The sequence below is a fragment of the Helianthus annuus genome, chromosome 10 (assembly GCF_002127325.2).
Source record: "Helianthus annuus cultivar XRQ/B chromosome 10, HanXRQr2.0-SUNRISE, whole genome shotgun sequence".
Classification (NCBI taxonomy): domain Eukaryota; kingdom Viridiplantae; phylum Streptophyta; class Magnoliopsida; order Asterales; family Asteraceae; genus Helianthus; species Helianthus annuus.
In genome coordinates this window covers 62,345,891-62,353,626 of record NC_035442.2, presented here as the reverse complement: position 1 = coordinate 62,353,626, position 7,736 = coordinate 62,345,891, and positions in this window count along the sequence as shown.

Sequence of the window (7,736 nt, the reverse complement as noted above, 5' to 3'; positions counted from 1 at the left end):
TCAATTGCATGAAGGCACATAAGTGCTTACGGAAAGGTTGTGTTTCCTTTCTGGCACATGTTGTCGACAAGAAGGTCGTTGGGCCGAAGCTGGCAGATATTCCATTGGTAAAAGGGTTTCCTGAAGTCTATCCTGAAGACTTGCCGGGACTATAACCATATCGACAAGTCGAGTTTCATATCGACTTGGTATCGGGAACCGCACCCGTAGCCAAATCTCCATATCGAATAACACCTTTTGAAATGCAAGAGTTATTCACACAACATCAAGAGTTGTTGGATAAAGGATTCATTAGACCAAGCTTCTCGCCTTGGGGAGCTCCAGCTTTGTTTGTAAAGAAGAAGGATGAAACACTCAGAATGTGCATCGACTACAGAGAGTTGAATAAACTCACCATCAAGAATCGGTATCCACTATCGAGGATTGGTGATCTATTCAATCAATTGCAAGGTTCAAGCTTCTACTCCAAGATAGACTTACGATCGGGGTATCACCAATTACGAACTTAAGAGGAAGGCGTACCGAAAACAGCTTTTCAGACTCGTTATGGTCATTACGAGTTACTCGTTATACCTTTTAGTTTAACGAACACTCCTACGGTCATCATGGACTTAATGAACCGCGTGTGCAATACTTACTTCGACAAATTCGTCATAGTGTTCATTGACGACATTTTGATATACTCAAGATCGGCAGACGAGCACGAACAACATTTGAGAACCATTTTAGAACTACTCAAGAAGGAGACACTAATGCTCTGACAACCCGAACTTTCATGGTTGGTAACGTTTAATCTTGTGATTGTAACTCCTGGTTATGTCTTTCTATTGTGTTTGCTTTAATTCCGTTAAACATTACGTTTTTATTTGGGCCTCACATGTATCTGGCCACATGCTCATATTTTAAACTCTACACTATTCTCAATGTGTATCGGCTCACATCGATAATCAGACCCGAATCTATTAAACCCAGCCCACCATTGAGTGTTGATACTTCGGCCCAGCTTATAAGAAGCCCAAACCGCCACTAGTTCCCAGTCCATTGTGATGACAGCCTTACCCAGTTAGTAGGGCAACCCAATTACATAGGCTTAAGCCCAATTCGGTCAAGAAAAGACCTGACCGCCCCAAACCTTTATCATAATGGGTGCATATTACATTGTTTCATAACATAAACTCAAACAAAACCCTACTCTCATCCCAAGATACGTGCGACAGTGGAAGACCCCCCCCCCCTCAACGGCGCAACATCCCATCCATTCAGCATCTTGCCTGGTCGAACTATTGGTTAGTAGATTATGTTTATGTTAGTTCTTAATTGTTGACTTTGTGTATGTATGATTCGATTAACAAAGAATATATATGTATGTGCCATAAAACATGATTGGATGCATGAACTAGATTGGATAAGTACAAACACATGTGGAATATCATGATGATTAATTGTGGTTCTGATTGTACACGTAATAGAAAGACTTGGGGGTCCATCCAAGTTTTAGCATGTCACAAATGCACATGGATGGAACAGTATCATTTAGAGTCTATGTCCACTAGGGTTAAGTGGGTGGAAGTCCTTGGGTCGTGTGTTTGAATATTGCATGATAAAACTGAAGTTTGTATGGTAATAACTGTCATGAAAACATTAGAGGATTCAATGGCATATTGTGAGGGATAAACTGTTAGCATGAGACTAAAACTAACCTATGATGATAATCGATGACCCAATATGTATGTGTGCTAGGATATTAGTTATTGATGGTAAAGTTGTATAAATGGAATTATATGCAATGATATGGTAACCTGTGAATTGCTCGTAACCTACTGTTGATTGGTAAATTATTATAAGTTGAAAAAGGAAAACCCATAAAGAAGGATACAATTAAGTTAATAGAAGAAATCGGTCAACTGCTTAAAGGTTGAGTCAACACTAAAAAAACTAGAAAACATATGCATGGAATACGAATTGTATTATTTTTGTCATGTAGTGACATAGAATTAATTAAGTTTTAGCCTCTTGCTACTTTTAGTCCCTTGACTTTCAACAACTATTTTTAAACAACTTTCAGCTATATTCAGTTTTAGTCTCGTTTAAACGAATCGTTTAAGCTTATTTTTAATTACTTTTGCACTAGGACATGTAATAATAAATGATAATAAAATATGTCCGAATATTCTAAAAATGACTCTAAACTATTAAAATAATATACAAAATACACAAGGAAAATAAGATGCATTTGCAACACATCAGGGGCCGCACTGTCCTCTGTATATGTGCTAAATATCTGATATGTGTTACTGGATGAGGTGCATGGTGTGCAATGCGTTAATTATGTGATAGTATGACATATGTTACTGTTGGAGTACATGAACAATTGTTACAACTCATATGATGATGTGTGTATGTTACTTGGGTAATGTGAATGCAGAATATGTGATTTATGTGCATATAAACTGATTGTCTTTGGTAACCACGGTAGGGTTTGATTGACCAACTTGGAACGGGTAGTGTAACGTAACATACCGAGCAATCTAAGGTGAGTTCATTTCTCTTGAGCATGAGTCCTAGTGGTTGGGACAGTCAGTGGGTATCCCGGGGAGGGATAAGTCTTCTGGGTAAAAACGGGAATGTTGGATAATATACTCTTCCTATCACCTTTAAAGTCCCTCCGTGTTGTTTGGTTACCTGGGAGGTAACATGGTATTAGTTAGTAGCGCTACTTAGGTTTGGCAACCTCACCCCGTACCAGGGAGGATGGGTGTTGAACTAATGACCTAGTCATGACCAATGCTTTGATAGGAGCATTGGAGAAAGAGCAAAATAATCAGAAGCCATCTTGTATTCGGGTTATTATTGTGACAAATGGCAATAAACCGGCAATTCCGTACATACTAATCACTATTTCATTTACATAATCTCATGCATTTAGCGTAATTTAATTACGTAACAATGTCGTTAATTGGATAACAAGGTTAGGACAAGAAAACAATGCTAAAACATATGTTGGTTTTCGCCACAATGCGAAATCAGGCAAACAATGTCCTAAAAGTGTTGGTAGAAAGTGCCACGTGCACTATTCACGGTTATACTATTCATGCCAGCAAACCGTGAAATCAGACCCAAACACTGAAAAACGACACCCAGATAACATAACTGAGTCCATTTATATGAGAAAACATTATTATGAAAACACATCTTGCAAAGAAACAAGACTTTCTGGTATAACGCCCTAACCTCAAAAACGTCCGTTTCGGCTTAAAATATAGCACTTTCAACGCGTCCGAACCTATAACAAAGCATTTCCGGGACTTCGGAATAATGTCAATTGATAAAAAAAAACATACTAAAACAATAAGATGATATCAACGGAATGTTCATAATCACAAGTTTCCGGAGTTACGTCGCTATGCACTAAACTAGTCCGTTAGCGACTCGACGAACTAGTAGGCGACATTTTTGGTCACGAAACAAGCAAACGAAGAATCTAGCGAGCTAGTTAAGCTAAATTTGGGACTCGGAATCACTTCATACAACCTTCGGATGCAAGAAAACAACTTACGGAAAATCCTTATCGGTACGACATAAAGACATCGTGGGTGAACCGGCGCTTAACAAGGAACTGTCTAAACTAGTTAAACACTATTTTAACTAGTCTAGTGAACTAGTTATTGATAATTAAAGTCCCAATCCCTAATTACCCCACTAATGGTATGCTTAACCCCTAATCATTGTAATTACTTTAATGGTCAAAGTATCTCTTATTTTAACTAGTCTTAACCATACTTTTTATAAAAAAAGTTACATATTACCCCCCATCCATGTATATTGGTCAAAGTGGGTCCCACTCACTAAATATTTGTGTTGAAAATGTAGAGATTTTATGTATGGGGTAAAGTATGGAGTGTATGGTTATTATACTTGAAAAGATTTGGGAATTATTAACACCTACATACCACCATCATTTATCATCTCATTTTAACCAAAGTTGAAATAGCAAAACTCTTCATTTGGTCCTCCTAACTCACGGCCACAAAGAGAAAACCATGAAACCACCATAAATCTTCATTAATCACCATAAATTACCCACATTTAAGGCACATTAAGGTCATTAATGCAAGGTTTAAGCATGGAGCATCATTAGAAGCACTTGGTGGAGCTTAATCTTCTTCTTATTTTCTTATTTTGGCTTGTGCATAGTTGTAAGTCTCCTAAGCATCATATTTATGTTTCTTACTACTAGTTAATCTCAAAAGTACAAGTTGATGATCTTGAATTTAAGGTTAAACATAAACAAAAACCCTAATCTCAAAGCTAATAAACACTAAATCTAACTATATTATGTGTTGATATGTGTAGATTAGTGTAGTTAGTTTGTTTGTTCATGTTGTTTATGTTGATTTTGCTAATATTAGTGACTTAAAGTTTATGTACATGATGATCTTGTGAGGATATTCTTGTAGTATTCAAGATTAGTGTTCATCTTACCATGATGAACATAAAAAGATGATTTAAACATGCTTATGTTTAAATCATGAAAGATCATCATACTCACTTTCATGAACTAAACATGTAATTTTAGATTATATAAAGAAACAAGTTAAATGAATTTAAAACCGAGTTCTGAAAGTTTAGTAAACTTGGTTCTTACAAGTTAATTTAAATAACTTGTGTATTATAAATTGTCACCATAAAAAGTCTCATTTTTTGTGTATGAAAAATATATATGTAAGTTCATGAAAGGTGAAGTTATGTTGTTAAGAATAAATATTTGGAAGAAAATTGGTGGATAATGGTGATTTTGGAAAATTGATTATTGATTTAAACGCGTTTTTATAACGTGGGAAACGTCATAGTTTTAGGGGAAGCTATGGCAAATTTTTCTAAAAATCTAATCGCGATTAAGGAGGGGATTAAAAGGTGATTTACAAGGTTAAACGCGATTAATGGTCTTAAACGTCATTATGGAAACCTTGATGGGATATTTAAGGATTAAATATTGAAGTTCTTATGAACTTAAACTTATATTTTTACAAAAATAAATGGTTAAAAATCTAACCATATATGTATATATAATTTTTGGTAAAAATTATATATTTTTGGAAACTGGTTAAGTATATGTATATGTGCTATATATGTGTATGTATTAGACACCTATAGGGTGATCAAGATAAATACACATACATGTCCCTACATGGTCCAAGAAATGCTAGTAAATCGGACAATTAAATAGAATGGCCGAAACGGAAATACATAACACTTGATGACGACAAATTGGGCGTATCGACATCGTGAACAAGTTACCACAAAGTCGAGTCTAAAATAACATATTTTGGACGTTAAAACGATCACATATATAAGTGACCTATAACAAGAATCCGGAAAGTCGAAAACTATACAAATTACCAAGTATTTTTCATAGGAAAAATGAACTTAGTTAAAGTTTGCTACTTGGTAACATTTTGGTAAAAAATTGCAAGATTATATTAATGGACTCATAAAGTTAGATTTGGGCTAGACCCAAATTACTAAAACTAGGGCTAGGCCCAATGACATTAAAAACTAGGGCTAGGCCCAATGACAGTAAAACTAGGGCTAGGCCCAATGACATTAAAAACTAGGGCTAGGCCCAATAACAAGAAAACTAGGGCTAGGCCCAATAACAATGAAACGTGGGATAAGCCCAATGACATAGGTTCGAAGCCGTTCGCATATAATTCAATACGTATAGAATACATGAATACACATAACAATCGAGCGAGTAAACTATCAACGCTCTAAAATACAAAGTTGTTCCAAAGATGACAAACGAGAACATAACAAAGAATTCAAGATGAACAACTTGTACGAGGTCCGAAAGACCTAGTGTCTAATGAGATTAGTACACATGTAGGTTATTGACACGTACAGACGCTCACTTCCATATCATATTACACGGAACGCAAATTTGTGAGTTCATGTCCCTCCTTTCACTGTTTTCAATGTTTTGTTTTCAAAAACATCGAGGGGAAATACATGCTAAAACTATTGGTATGTTAGTTACGGAGTAGATGACAAGATCAATGTGCATAAGTAGGGAAACTACATTAGTAACCATTAATCACTTAGTGACCAAGGTGCAAAAGGTGTAGATCTATTGGACTTGAGGCACGCCCACTCCTGGTTGGTATACCCTGGAGTGCTTTTGTGATCCCAATGATGACAAAGTGTTCTCGGTTTGGTTATTTGCATATGGTGCATTATGTCAGGGGGCTCGCTACCCACTGATAGATCCTTAACAGACTCCATGAATGAATCAAAACATACCATGATTACAAGATAACATCTATGAGATTTCACATGATAACAAATACTGCATGAACTCGCTCAACTTTTTGTTGATTTTTTTAGAACTACATGTATTTCAGGAAACAGGTCTTGAGCCGGTGATTCACTATGGGATTCGGGAAAACAAATGACAATGATGGCCACTTTTGGAGGGTTTGTCTTTTATATCCCAACTTCGTATGGGTATATAGGGGACAAAACCTCATTATGTTTTATGTCAAAAACTAACTTTTGTTATGTGTAAATAACTTAGAACTATGCTATGTCAAACGTTGTTGAAAACTTGTTGAAAACTATATATCTATGGCATCTTTGTGGGTTCATGTTGTTAACACATTTGGATGCAATGATTACCTTTCTTACGTCACACACAATATGCTTCCGCTACTAGCAGGGTGTGATAGATTGGTATCAGGGCTCCGATTGTAGTGAACCGGGGACAAACTTTTATAAAGTTTGGTCTACAATCACCAAGGGCCCTCACATGAAAACAAAGTCGATAACAATACACAAATGATTTCAAAAGTATGACAAAAATGACAAAAGGTTTTCATTGTGTCACGATAACATGGGGATCTATCACGCGAGCTCAATCATAAGTAACGGATATGGATCAATACATGTTTAGTCTGTAAGGAATAGACTCAAAACACTAGGAATTACATGTGAAAACACGAGAACAAAAATAACATGAGATTTAGTGATTATATATATAATGTATTTATATATGTGTTGTACGGAATATTTGCCAAGAACGAAAATACCCTCGACTATGAATTCTATTATCACCCATGACTCACGCGATGAGAATGACAACCTCGCGTTTGTTGCGAAGCTTATGGTGGACGTGGTCCCTAAGAGAGATCCTAAGCATGGATTCCGTGGAAGATGGTTGTTTTCCCTCGGATGGTATGTGTCTAGCTTCGGTAGTGACGATGAGGCGGAGGTGGCGGGCTTGGACAACAACTCTATTAACGGAACGAGGTCCCTGAGACTCATACTAATCGTGATTGATGACACTCTCGTCCAGACAAGGAAGATGAAGTACTCATCTTAAAGGTGCCCCTCCAGTTGTTATCGTTACGGATTCTTTTTATTTCTATTTAAGCTAACATTATGCACTTTCATGAATAATAACAATGGGCGTTAGCATGTGGACCATCACGAAGGTCCCTCCTATGTTGAGGGTATATAGACGACAATGTCCTCTCTATGACTGATCGTCTGCTTGAACGAGAGAATGCTAGGGTGACCATGCAAGACAATTTATTATTACGGGGGCCCACGTAATAACAACTTGTAGTGCATGAGGAATCCTGGTGTGTCACACCCCCAAAATCCACCCGCGGAATACCACCGCTTGGGAGCGTGACTGACCAGGATCAAGCCATCAATCATATCAAACCATAGCAATT